Raw genomic sequence first — 15,124 nt, 5'->3', positions numbered from 1 at the left:
CCACTCATCGTAATAAAGAAACTGTTCCGGATTTCATAATTATAACACCTTCAATATAAAAGGTAAGAAATTTTTTTACTTTAACATTTAATCAAATTTTAGCCTTATTCTTATTTTTAACTACTATAAAAAAAACAAATTTTCCGAAAAATTAATTTTCAAAATCTTTGTACTTAAAATAAAAATTTATCTTTGATGAAAAAAATCAATTTTTGTAAATATTATTAATAAATTAATATTAAAAATTATAAATATTATAATTTATAATAATATAAATTAATGTATTATATATTAATGTTATTCTATTATAATTATAATTATAATTTTAATATAATTTTCATATAATTTTAAAACAATTTATTTTAATTATCGTAATTCTGTTAATTATTGTTATTATTAAAATATTCAGAGCAAGAAAAATAAAACAATGTTCTTGAACTAAATTGAAAAGAATTTTCCGGAAAAAATATATAATTAATATTGTCATAAAAAAAAAACAATTTGACGCATTTATTTTTTTTTTCTCTGACTGCGACGATTGATTGCTGTTTTATTTGTTTCGTAAATGACGCCATTCATATCAACTGCAACGTCGCACATGTTCGCGTTCCCCGCCCAGCTATGTATATTTGCCAAAAGCTCACCCACACATATTCAAATTTGCACTCGCTGAATAGAAATTCATTTCATTTCATTTTTTTTTTTTTTTTTATATCTCTACCATTTCTGGTTGCTCGCATAGAAATGAAACACAAGAGAGAAAACTTTAAAACACATGTGATTCCGAGACTTTCGGTTAATTTTAGTCTAAAGAGATAAGGTTGTATAAGTGGAAACTTAAGGGGATAAGAGATATATATTTTTTTACAATTTATACAATATATATATATCTAAAGGTATATGTATTTAAATATATGCGTAGTTTTTAGAAAACAAAACAATTACATATACACTATAAGAAAAAAACATGATTCAGAAATTATTTTTAACGAGCGCGGTTGATAAGTTCTTGACCAAGGATAATAATTTTTCAGTTGACACTAAAAAAAAAGAAAAAAAGATTCGAGGCGCATGAATATTCCGCAAAAATTGACGTCATTTTATTACCGTATGACTAATTTTCTCAAAACTAGTTGTTAAACGTGTATCATTTATATTGTTTAACTTAACTTTATTTACTGTTTGTACTTTTTTTTCAACTAATACATATATAAATATCGATTCATTTCAAGTCACATTTTTTTGCTCACACACATAAATGATAAATTTCCTTATACAATAAAAAAAAGTTTATGGGATATAATTAATTTTAATTCAATTTAAATTTTATTCGAAAATTTAATATTTTCATGACAATCGATTAAATTAATTATTTATTAAATATAAATAACTAATTATTTGATTACTATATAATAAAGTAGTTCATTACTATAATTAAGTAATTAATTACTACATTAATAAAGTATTAAATTACTATATAATTAATTAATTATGTACTTAATTATTAGTTAATTAATTATTAATTTGAAATATAATTAGTACAGTTAATTATCGTAGATAATGTAATTATTCCCAAACTTGTTATTGTTACCTTTCAATTGTCACCAATTAAAATAAATGAAAATCACGTCGCACAATAAAAACAAAAACAAATGAAAAAGTATAATTAATTTTTTTTTTTTTTAAAGTCAATTACGTTAAGTAGATTAAAACTGAATTATTTAAGTGTCTTTAAGATATGTAGATAATTATGACATAAACTTGCAATTGTGTTTACAATTTTTAACAAGAATGCAATTCTATAAATAGGGCGAATATGTATTTTTTTTTGTTTTTATCAGAATTATCAATTGTTTTGTGAGTGTGTCGCACAGATTGTGTGTGTGTGTGTGTGGGTAAATATTTTTTTTATTCATTGGATTTGATTGGTGGAGCCAATCTCTTTCTTTCTTCTTTTTTCTCCCTCTTTTTCTCTCTCTCTTCACAAACTGCGAATTCGACTGCATCAGGGTCACACACATTCTCCATCCTTATTTCTTCCTTCCTCTGACTTACTTCCTCTAATGCTTATATATTCTGACTTCTCTTATAACTCTTTGCTTCACTGAAACGCAATTCGAATTTAACCTTCACCATGTCCTATGTCTCGCGACCACACCCACACACCCACCCAATGTCCACATATGATTACAACGACCAGCAGACCAAAACCGAAGGCCCCCTTTGCCTCTTTTTTTTATATTTTTTTCGTGTAAATATATTTATATATATATATATATATACACTACTCCTATACGAGAATCGAGTATCTTCCTCACGTTGGTTAAAAAACAGGCATTCGTTTCCGTGATGCAAAACTTTTTAGTCTTTATAAGAGAGACGCTTTTTTGGAGATTTGCATAATCTTATATAACGACCGGTTAGAGTATTTTGCCAAAAGGGACAAAGGAATTAAAGAACGAGGAACCTTTCAGAAAAAGAATCCGATTAGCCGCGTCTTTATAGAGTTTCTTGACGTTTTTTTGTGTACATTATTATTTAATCGTGTTTCTTTTTATTTATAACTGTTTTATAATTTTTTTTGCGTTATAATTTTTAAATTCTCATTTTTTTTCAAATATAGTAATAATAATTGGTGATAATTGAAAATATGTGAAATTATAGTATATAATTAACTTTTTTCTAGAAAAATTTTTTTAAAAAAACGAGAAGTAAAACAAAAATACATAACAATAAAAACAAGTTGCAAATTCAGATGTTCATTACATGAACATTTTGCTTCCTCTTTACGATGAGCAAAAAAAATTTGCTTCCTCGTGGAGAAAGCAAAATTTTATTGCCAAAATGTGATTTTGATTTTTTAACTTTCATTAATTCTTTAAATTTACCTCAAATGTATCGATCGATTCATCTTGACGTAAGGAATACAATTATTTCATATATAAACTTCAATTTAAAAAATCACAAAATTTTATAGCCAAAATGTGAATTTTTGATTTTTTAACTTTCATTAATTCTTTAAATTTACCTCAAATGTATACTTTATATATATCGATCGATTCGTCTTGACGTAAGGAATACAATTATTTCATATATAAACTTCAATTTAAAAAATCACAAAATTTTATAGCCAAAATGTGAATTTTTGATTTTTTAACTTTCATTAATTCTTTAAATTTATCTCAAATGTATACTTTATATATATTGATCGATTCGTCTTGACGTAAGGAATACGATTTTATTATATATAACCTAAAATTTTTCTATTTAAAAATTTTTTCGATTAAAAAAAATTTTTTGGAAAAAAGACGATAAAATTTTTTTTTGGGAGTATTTTTCAAAATCCTTTGGTCAGATTTGAGATATTAATATGATAAATAAGCCTACCAAATTTTATCTAAATCCATTAAAACCTGTTAAAGTTATCTTTTAAACAAAAAAGGGATCCACACAGAAACACACATACATAAATCCGGACAATTGATCAGAATCTCATATAACATGTTTCTATAAAGAAAAAAATTTGTTTCCGACACTTTGAAAAGTTTTATAAACGAAAGGACTACAAAGCTTCCTCCACGAGGAAGCAAAAGAATAATATTGTTAGTTTATTTTAATTTTAAAAAAAAATCATCACTTTCTATAATATATATCAAAAAATTTTATTTTACAAATTATAGATAAAACCTCATGAATAGTATAAAATAGCCTTTGATTCTTGAAATAGATTTACTGTTATGGAATATTAATAAAGATAAAAAGAGAAGTTATTTAATACTAGAAACCGGAAGCATTTTGCTGTTCTGTAATTACAAAAGTTAGAAGTAAAAGCAATAATAGGAGAATAAATTTTCAAGCGCGTGTTAATCGATTTGAAAGATTTACTATAATATGAGATCAAATCGTTTTCTCTCTTTTTTCATCTATATATATATATATATATACAAAGTAATGTATATACTTGATTTAAATGTATTGTACTACACTCTCGACTCTCTCGCGCCTCTCCTTCGAATGTAATAAAGAGAACATCGAACGATAAATCTGAATTCAATCGAGCGTGAAGAAGATACGTTAATTAAATACAACTTTCTGCAAAGAGAGCGTTTGATCTTCATCCGCAAGTAGAAAAAAAAGACACAATTTTGCAACTATGTTTCCACTTTAGAAATATCACTTGTTATTTATTGCTTATTGATTAATTCACTATAAATTAGAACATCAGTGACAAAATATTGTACTTTTTCTCTTGCAAATATATAATAATTGTCATTTCTTCGAATTGATTTACACTATTTCTTGTACTTTTAAAGTTTTCCATTTAATCTCGCACATAAATCTGTTAGAATAATTACTTTTGTTCCTAAAACTTTTTTTTATACTTAATCAGTGGTGTGTTGAAATTGTTTTTCATCGATTACAAAAATATGAGAAAGGGGGCATTATTTATAAAAAAAAATTTTATTTAGTTGATTAATTTTTTTGGGGGGAGATATTTAATTATTTTTTTTTCAAATTTAATTAAGGCATTTTTTAATAATTTATACTGTGAAAAAAAAATTATTTAATACAAATAATCGGTTACTTGACAGTTATTAAATAAATGTTTTATTTCTCTCAACTAAATATTTATTTGTATCAAATAAACATGTATTTAAGCCAATAATTTTTATGTATTTAAAAAAAAGTAATTAACTCAAAAAATAATTTGGTTAAAGAAAATATTTATTTGATAGTAGTCAAGTATAACCGATTATTTGAATCAAATGAATTTTTTTTTTTTTTTTATTATTATTTTTAAATCAAAATAGTGACATTTGCTCCACCTTTACCTATACTAATATCTGAATAATAATACACAATAATAATTATATCAATAATATGTCAAAGTCTCATTTTGTTTATATGCTGTTTTTTTCTGCGCAAAGAGCTTAAAAAACAAACGAATGTAGATACTTTTGTATTGAGCATGATTAGATAACGTTTTTTTTTATGCGTCGAATTACGAACAGTGAATATACACACATTTTGTGTATATATATAATATACATAATGTGTGTATATAGAACAGTCAAAAGTGTATCTTATGTGCCAAACGTGGCATCAAAAATTGTTATTACACTTTAGGTGATAAATGTTGATAAAAAGGTTTCGCTATATGGTAGGCGTATCGCATTTTTTTTTTTTGTTTATAAGAGAAGAGAGAAAGAGAAAGCGAGAGGGAGAGAGAGAGAAGGAAAGAAAATAAAAAGGATGTTGAGATATAAGATCGTGGCTACTGGTGAAGTGAAAAAAAAGAGAAAATTCTCTGTCATAAAAATTGTGCAACTGTAACTTGTTTTTCTGGTGTTAAATCCTCAATAAAAATAAAGCTCGTGATTCATTGCACATTCGATATATGTGAGAGAGACTCGATTTAAATGCCGGAGTTACGTAACAAGTTTTGAATGTATTAAATAATATCCATATATATATATAGCACACGATATTGTGGATTTTTTTTTCGTTAGGTTATATATTTCTCACTACAAATATTTGAACGAACGAAAACTAATATTTGATTCTCAATTTTCGTGAAGGTCACAGATTTTCGGCGTATTCTGCATATATACAATAATAATAATCAATTACTGGATAATTTTTTTTTTTAAATTTAATTTTCTTCTCAAAAAAAAAAAATACTTCTTTTTTTATATCAAAAATTTCTTTTTTCTAAACTAATAGCGGGTTATAAATAAAATGATGTGACAATTTATCAGTTACAAAGTAAACATGTGTGATAAAAATTTCAAACGTATTACATGAAAAATATTAAATATTATATATAGAATTATATAAAAAAAATAATAATAATTTAAATAAGTAATTTTTTTTTTAAACTTTCAAATACTTTTATTTTTACTGAAAATTATGTTTTTTTTTTTAATATGGTATATGCTTTTGCAAGGAATTTTCCCGTTTCTTTTTTATAAACGAATTTTTAAAATTTATTTCGCACTGTTGCCATCAAGTGTGTGGAAAACATGTTTTTACATTCTGGTCAAAGCAATGAAAATATTGGTTAAAAGATGTGTCACTGCGACAAAAATAAAATGGAAGTCTCGTGAACGCGGTCGTGAAACATGTATTATTCTTCAAGTAAAAATATATGCAATAGGCTCTTCATTGTCCATATACAATGTATTTACACAGTGTACTTTGCACGCTATTTTTAAAACATATGATAATGAACCAACTTACCAAGTTATATAGGAATGACTCAACTTTTTAATTATTGAAAGAACAGGAATTAATTTTCTTTTCGTTCAAATATATATATATATATATATATATATATTTATTCAATAATAATTACGCAATCTATTTTTTTTTTAATTAAATTAATTTTTAATTATAAAAAAAAAATCTCACATATAAATCCGGATTAAAAAGGAAATAGAACTTATCTCGAATTTTCAGAGAATTTTTTCTTTTTTTAGCGCAATAGGAACCCTAATCTCCAGACATAAAATTTTTCTGAATCCTCGTAAAAACCACAATGTGAAAAGGTCTTTTTTTATGAAAAAAGAAAGAGAGAAATTTATATATATATAAACTATAAAAGTCACATGAAAAATAAATCAGAATCTTAATTTGACATACGTATTCAAAATGTCATAAAAAAAAAAAAAAATTCCACCCTGTGGCTGAGCGTCAAAAGCGCACACACAGAGTAAGCCTGTACCATAAAATTTCTCACGTGTGGCTTTAAAAGCATCGATTCTTTTCTATATTTTCGGCGTAGGCAGAACACTCTCGAAGAGAGAGAGAGAGAGAATAAAAATTCTCCCGTGAATGCAAAACGAACTTACGTGGCGCGCATAAGAAGCGAAAATTAGTCGTCATCACAATGAACGCTATTTCGTATACGTTCTTTTTTTTTTTTTTGGGCACCACTTATGGCCTCGCAGAGCACAATGGGCGAATATAATGCATATATACGATCAATGGCAGGATATGCAAATTGCAGCCAACGAAGAAGGCTGAGGTTGTAGGTTACGTTGGAATTTTGTCGATTTACATTAAAATCGAATCGCGCGAGACAAAAGGATCGAGTGCACAGTTACAATCCCTTATAGAAGATTGATCCGCAAAAGGGCGGAAATCAAAAGAAGAGGTACACACTTCTACATATATATACAAACTGAGAAAATTTTTCGTTACGCAAAGACGTTATATTTCCTCCTCGAAATTGTCGAAGCGAGAAAAGATTTTCTCAGACTTGCGGGACTTCTTCTTTTGCGAATTTGTATGCGGAGCTTCCCTCGACGACAACGACGACGACGACAGACAAAAAAGTTGCCTCGAAAAAAGATAGAACGGATACGAATTGAAATAGCGTAAAAAAAATGAAGAGGGAGGCTTAATCTTTACTTTAAAAGTCGTATAAAATTTTTTAGAAGTCGCGCATTTGACAGTGAAAATTTATACAATTGAACGTAAATTTTTTTTTCTTTTCTTATATGTTTTAATTTAAGGCAAAAATGTTTTACCTTTTTTTTTTTTGGTAAATTTCAATTTTGAATAAAAATGTCCTTTCGAATATTTTCACGAATATAATTGATAAATAATTTGGTTATTAAAAATATGTTTTTAAAAAGAACTAGGATTTATGAAAAATATTTATATATACGAATAATACATAATATATATTTGGTATTGCAAAAAAAAATGTTGACAATTTTATTTAAATATGTTTTACATAAAATTGTATAATTTACTAAATTTCTAATTTAATTATGCAATTTCATTAAATTACACTATATTTATTCATATTAATGCACTTTAAGTATATTAAATTTTTGTTTGTATTGTTTTTTAAATCATTTTTTTTATATTTACTATTGATAATTTTCTTTTAATTTTATTATTAAACAATAAGCAAATTAATTTTTTTCCAATTGAAAAATGTTCTTTTCTAAAACTTCACTTTTTTTGCGGAAAAAAAACCATAACACAAAATTCATCACTAATATTTACACAATCACAAAATGGAAACATTTATTTATTAATTGAAAATTTTTCCAAGGAAAATTATTGTTACTTTTTCGGGAATATTTATTTTAAGGGTTTAATTTCGTTATTGAGAATTTTTCAAAGGAAAAAAATTACTACTTTTTCGGAGTGAAAGAAATTCCAAAAGAAATTAAGGAACTTTTAAGGATATTTTAATCTATTATGCAATAAAGAAAGAAAATTTTTTTTTTTTTCTTTTGCAAAATTAAAATATAATTAAAATGTGAAGAAAATTTTTTTTCAAGAAATTTATATTTGAGTAAAGGGTGGAGCACGAAGGAAACGCGAATCGTGCAGATGGCTGCTAGAGACCCACTGGCCCAGTTCCGGCTTGTTCGTTTCATCCCCTTGCATTTCTGCAGCGTGGTGCACCTTGCACGTGACGTCAGCGTCACCCACCTAGCACAGAGAACCATCCACTCTCTCTCTTTCTCTCTCTCTCGCTCGCTCTTCTAGTTTTCACCCCTTGCAATTTCAATCCCCACCCTTTCTCTGAGTCTATAATCGCGTTCAACCCCTCCGTTGTAACGCCGGCGCCATTCCTCTTTGGCAAGCCGTGTGTTGCAACCCCTCGATTCTCCGCAAAGGATTTTATCCTCTTTTATATTCTGTCTCTGTCTTTTTCTTCAATAAAAAAAGACGCGCTTTCTCTCTCTCTCTTTCTCTTTTTAGGATTTTCTTCTTCTAGATACTCCGCCCTTGCGGTCTTCTCATTCCACTCCTTAGTAGAGGCTTATCGCTATCTCTTTTTTGGATTTACTACCCTTTGTGCATCTTTAACTGCTTTTGTTTCCTAAACTACAATGTTTTTCTTACATCATAATTCAAAAAGAAAAAAAATTTCTAAAAAAATATTCGATTATGTATTTTAGTTATATTATTCTTTTCCAGTTACGATTATAAAAATATACAGGGAATTTAAAACATCGACTCGATAATTTATAAACAAAAAAACAACAAACATTATCATTTTAAATTAAATATTCGCATTTATTATATATATAAAAGAATTTATTAATAAAAAATGAATTACTATACATTGAATTTTTTTTTTTTTTATTCAAATACTTGATTACTTGAATATTATTATATAATAATAAAATGCTTGGTCTGTCCTTCTGTCCTAACTTGAAGTTGGCCTTTTCTGATTTCACGTGTTTTTTTTTGAATAGTAATCTTATCACGTGTCAAATTTTGACAATTCTTTTTCTCATTTTTGCCAAAGTTGTATAATTGTGTTTTCAAATTTCGGAATAAGTTGGGTCAGAATTTCTCAAACGGATCACCTAAAATTCAGAAATTTTTTTTTTAATCAAAAATCATTTCTTTTGACACCTTACATGGTAAAAATAAGTCCCTGAAATTTTTAGGTCAAAAAAAAATTTTTTGTTTAAGTTATAAACAATTGAAATTTTTTGCAGTTTTATTTTAAAAAATTTTTTTCTCGAGTTCCTGTTCACCAATTAAAAAAAAGGGTTTTTCTCGTCTTAAAATGTAGTTTCTAAATATAATTTTTATTTTGAAAAAATTTCATATTTAATAGATTTTTATATTATTTATTTATAAAATGTTATTAAAAAATAGTGTTCTTGACGTCCTACAGAAAATTAAAATTTTTTTTTTTTGAATTCCCCACACAATTTTGTGTAAGAAACCATTGAGAAAAAAAATGAGACTAAAAAAAAAAATTCTGAATTTTAGGTGATCCGTTTGAGAAATTTTGACCCAGTTTCTTTAAAATTCAAAATTCGAAAATTCAATTCACGAAGCTGAAGTATACACAACGTTTACCAACGAAATTGTTTTTAAACTTGTATATTCATTCAAAAATTGTATACAAATACAAAAAATGTATGATGAGAAAAAAGATGCGCCAGGAAATTTCGTACAAGATAGTAATTTGAAAAAAATTAATTTTTAAAAATTAATTTTTAAGGTACCAGGGGCCAACGAATACCTATTAAATATTAATTATAAAAACACAGGCCTCGAATCAACTTAAAGACACAAAAAAGTCGTTTTAGTCGATTTATATTCCAAAAAAAGTGGATTTGTTTTTTATTTTAACAAAAATATTTTAAAGATTTTTAAATAAAAATTTTTTTGTTTAATAATAATCCTTTTCGAAAGGTTAAAGTTGAAATTTTTAGAAATAATTAAATTTCAAAAGATATTGTTAATTTTCAAACAATTATTAAATTTTACAGAACTAAAAATAATTTATCAAACAATTTTTGGAAAACATTTTTTAAATTTAATTGAATTTTCAAAGATTTAAAATTGAGATTTTTGAAATTAATTGAACCTTTAAGTAATTTTTAATTAAAATTTTAGATGATTTCACTAAAAATTTATTAGGAAATGCGGACAAAATACAATAATTTGAAAATCATTTTTAATTTGAAAAATGGTTTCAGATAGTTGAATTTTCAAAGAATATTATTAAAATAGTTAAAAGTAATTGAATTTCCTTAGAGTTATAATTGAAATTATTAAATTTCCAAAAAAAAAATTTCGATGGAAAAGTTTTAGAAATAATTAAATTTTAGATGCTTTTAAATTCAAATTATTGAAAAATCAATTAATTTTGAATTCAAATTTTTGAGAATAATGAAATTTTATTTGATTTTAAATTTGAAAAATAATTGAATTTCAGTTCATTTTGAATTGAAAATTTTGGGAAATAATTGAATTTTAATTGAAATTTTGGATAATAATTTAATTTAAGTTCATTTTTGATTGAAAATTTGGATAATTAATTTTGAATAGAAATTTTAGAAAATAATTGAATTTTATTTCATTTTAAATTGAAAACTTGGTAAATAATTAAATTTTAAATTGAAAATTGTGGATAATTATTGGATTTTTAATTGATTTTGAATTAAAATTTCGGGTAATAATTGAATTTTAGTTTATTTTGAATTGAAATTTTTAAAAAATAATTCAATTTTATTGTGATATTTTTTTTTAAATTATAAACAATTTTTATAATATTTCATAAAAATTTTAATTGAAAAATAATTTTGATATAATTGAATTTGTGATGTATTTCATTAAAATTATTAAAAATAATTAATTTAGTGAAGAATCATTTTAGTTCAAAAGTTGTTAAATAATTGAATTGAAGAAGATCTGAAGAAGATCTATATTTTATACTAAAAAATGTATTTTATTTACATTTTTTTCAAATGTAAAAAAAATGTCGCATTTTATTAAAATAAGTCCATAAAAGTCGTATTTTTGAAAAAAGTAGGAAAAAGTCGTATAATCCGAGGCCTGTAAACATATCATTTTTTCATTATTATCATTTAATATGTAATAATATTCTAATAAATTAAATTATTATTGATAATATTAATCTTTAATTTCTTTATAACAAATAACTAAATACTCAATTTGGCGCGCTTACGCGCGTTTAATTTTGCTAGTTATCAGATAAATATTTACTTGAACCAAATAATTTTTATTTGAATTAAATAAATTTTGATTTGAACCAATAATTTCTGTATATTTGAAACAACACAGAAAATTATAAGGTATTAAAATAATAAGCGTTGCAGCTTATTTTAATGCCTTTTAATTTTCTGTGAAATACCATCTCAAATAATAATTATTTAATACAAATAAATATTTATTTGTTAATAATCAAGTAATCGATTATTTGAATGAAATAAATTTTTTTTAGTGTATTAAATAGTAATTTATTTTCTATTAATAATTTTTTTTTATATATTTTTTATATTTAAGTGGATTAAATACGAATATTTAATTTAAAATGATAATTTTTCCCGTTGCAACTTTGTATATACATGATTTGCACTTTATTATCATAATTTTAAAGTAATTTATACACGCGGCAAACACTTGGTATGAATATATATATATATATACAAGTCATGAAAACAGGTTTAAAAAAAGTGTCCTACGTACAAATTGCGTGACTGAATTTAAAAGGATGTATCAGTTTTGTTCAGACCCACACGTATATATATATTTAATAGTCACGCCCTTGTGGTATTGGTTTAGCGATACATTTATGTTTTTTTTTTCAATGAATAGACTTTAACCGGAATATATTTTATGACTGCGAGAGTTAAGATTTATTAAGATCAATGTTGCATTTTATTTGTTCTGTATTATATATTATTTTAATCCCCATTCTAAATTTATATATGATACATTTTATTTTGAGATTAACATAAAAGTGTCAGACTTTTTTTTTTTTTTTTTTTTTTTTTTTTTAAAACAAATAAAAAGTTATAAAAGTCGTAACTTCTTTATTATTGAAAATAATAATTTAATAATATTAACAGGTAATATTATTAAAAAATATTCAACTTTTATTTTAAAAAATTCAAAATTTAATTTATAAATTTGGAAATAAAGGGCCCCTGCCTGCGCCCTTTATAGTGAGGTACAACCCTTTTCACTGCTTTTGATAATGCATGCAGTGAATTTAATATTTACCACATGTGATATTTAAATGCAGTTTTTTTACCTCTCCTTAAGGGAAGGATATAAAAAATATTTTAAAATTGCTTGAAAAGGGGTTAAAATTTTTTTTTTTTTTAAATAATTAAAAATTTGTTAATGTACATTTTTTTATAGCATTTCAACATTTTTTGAAAAGCATAAAACATTTTTTTGTATTTTCATTATATTAATAAAGAAGTTATGACTAAATAAAAAAATACTTATACTAATTTTGTTACACTGAAAAAAGAGTTTCGTATTGACAACCAAACGTTTGGTTGGTATTTAAGCAACCAAAATTTTTTTGTTGAATCAACAAAATTTTAATTGTTTCAACCAAAATTTGTTTGACACAACCAAAATTAGAAAAAAAGGATTTTTGTTGAACTAAAGTTTGATTGGGACAACCAAAATTTTGTTGATTCAACAAAAAAAATTTTGGTTGCTTAAATACCAACCAAACGTTTGGTTGTCAATACCAAATACTTTTTTCAGTGTATAAAATACATTTTTTTCCGTGTAAATTGTATTTGTTTCAAATAGAAAAATTATTGATTCAAATACAGTTTATTTAATTCAATGATTTGGTTTTCAAAAATTATTTGGTTCAAATAAATATTTATTTGATAATAGTTAAGTAACTGATTATTGAAATCAAATAAAATTATTATTTTAATTTAATGAAACATTTGTTTATACGTTAGAAAATCCCCTTATTTTCTATGCGCTGAACTTCATTGGAAGTTAAGCTGTAAAATAAACACGGCCTTTGCATTTAAATGTATTCCCACTAGGATTTCATCGATCGAGAAATAAGGTATTTCGCGACTCTACAATTGAGACTTAAAATTGTATTTCAGTTTGAGTGACACGGGGCAAAACCCTATATACGTTGTTCCCCTCGTAATCTGGACCACAGGGAATACCCGGGGACGAAATTACAGCCTCACGAAACGCTTTGTATATGAGCTTTGGGATCTTCATCGAGAACATATACTGGCGCGACATTTATATATATATACATCACCTGGTGAGTTGAAATTTGTTTTTTCAAAAATTTATATTATAGTTAAATTTAACATTTTTTTTGTACTCTCTGATAATTTTTTTATTTCCATTTATTTTTTGAAAAAGGGAAAATAATTTAATAAATTTTTCTGTAATATTTTTTCCATGATTGCTTTTAATGGGATTCTCATTATCTTTCAGTATCATTACATGGTGACTGTCAATATTATATACATATATATGAAAATCGAGTCTCGACAATATTTTTGTCATGGATTTCGATTTGAATGAGTCGTGAAAATTTAATTAAATTTTACCCCTTTAGAAATATAGAAGTAATGCGTCAACAGAGCAGAGGGGCGAGGAGGCGACTATTCTTCTCGTTCAATCAAATAATATTTGTGCATTAAGTTAATTTAATCTTTTTATGTTAACTTCACTGAAATATCGCGCCTTCGAAATATACTTATTTGAAAATATGGAAAAGTTGGTGATTTCGATTTTTATAAAAGTTCAAATATAATTTAGAAAATACATAAATTATATTTTTCATTTATGTTTATTAAAAAGTTTTTCAATTTTTGTAATATAGACATATAGGTTTATTGATGAAGATGAAATGTTTGTTGCTGAGCCGCTCCTTTTTCTATAATTTAAGACAATGCGATTAAATTATTAATAGATATTTAAAACAATTATAATTATTTCAAAAAAAAAAATATTTCAGACAGTTGGCAGAGAAGGGAAAAAATTCGTTAGGAGAGGATTCGTTGTCATTATTTTGCGGAAATTCGCAATTGTAAGTATTCTTTTTCAATTAATTAAAATTTACAAAATTGAAATTAAAGAAAAATTTATTTGTTTCAAATAATCAGTTTCTTTTATCAAATAAATATTTACTTTAACTAAGTAATTTTTATTTGAATTAAAACTGTTTTAGAATCAATTAATAATTTTAAAAAATATATATTTATTTGATAATAGTCAAGTAACTGATTATTTGAATCAAATAAAATTTTTTTTATGTAGCATCGAATTGTGTTTTAGAAAATTTTTTTCTTTTTCAGTCAATACCTATAAAGAACAACCTGAAGGACAGGAAGGATGTGGACGAAAAAAAGCGGCCCCAGCATGCTACCGTATTTTTTCTTACGGAATAGTATAACTCCCGATCTGCGCAGAAGTGCAATCAAGAGCAGAGATCTTCGGGAGTGGTCCATGAAGCGCTCGAGAAGTGGCGATTTAACTATATATATATATATATATATCGCCCCAACGTTGGATTCGCCGATCGGTGAGTCCTTTCTAACCCTTTTTCTATATTGAAGTAGTTCATGATTCGATTTCTTCTATTCGAAAATATATAATAATTTTAAAGTAATTGCGTTTCGGTACACTAACCCTAGAGTAGGTCTTTTAGGCAAAAATTTACGAATTTCCACCGTTTCTATTTCCTTTTTATGTTCGCTACTGAATATCAGAATATTTTATTAGTATACAATATTAAAATGATCCATTATTAACCATTCAAAGTATTATAATAAATAAATAAACAAATAATAATAATATAATAAAAGAGCGAAATCTA

General features: G+C 25.0%; 1 long non-coding RNA gene across 1 annotated transcript; it reads left to right on the top strand.

Moving 5' to 3' along the window:
• Positions 1 to 14,900, top strand: LOC127288194 (uncharacterized). Its single transcript, XR_007844002.1, has 3 exons — positions 1 to 62; positions 13,389 to 13,558; positions 14,604 to 14,900. It is a non-coding gene; the product is annotated as an uncharacterized LOC127288194 (long non-coding RNA).
• The last annotated feature ends 224 nt before the right edge of the window (positions 14,901 to 15,124 follow it).

This window comes from Leptopilina boulardi, unplaced genomic scaffold, assembly GCF_019393585.1.
Source record: "Leptopilina boulardi isolate dan_hultmark-lab unplaced genomic scaffold, ZJU_Lbou_2.1 LbouV2_38, whole genome shotgun sequence".
In the NCBI taxonomy this organism is placed as follows: domain Eukaryota; kingdom Metazoa; phylum Arthropoda; class Insecta; order Hymenoptera; family Figitidae; genus Leptopilina; species Leptopilina boulardi.
This window is presented reverse-complemented; position numbering and strand designations above follow the sequence as displayed.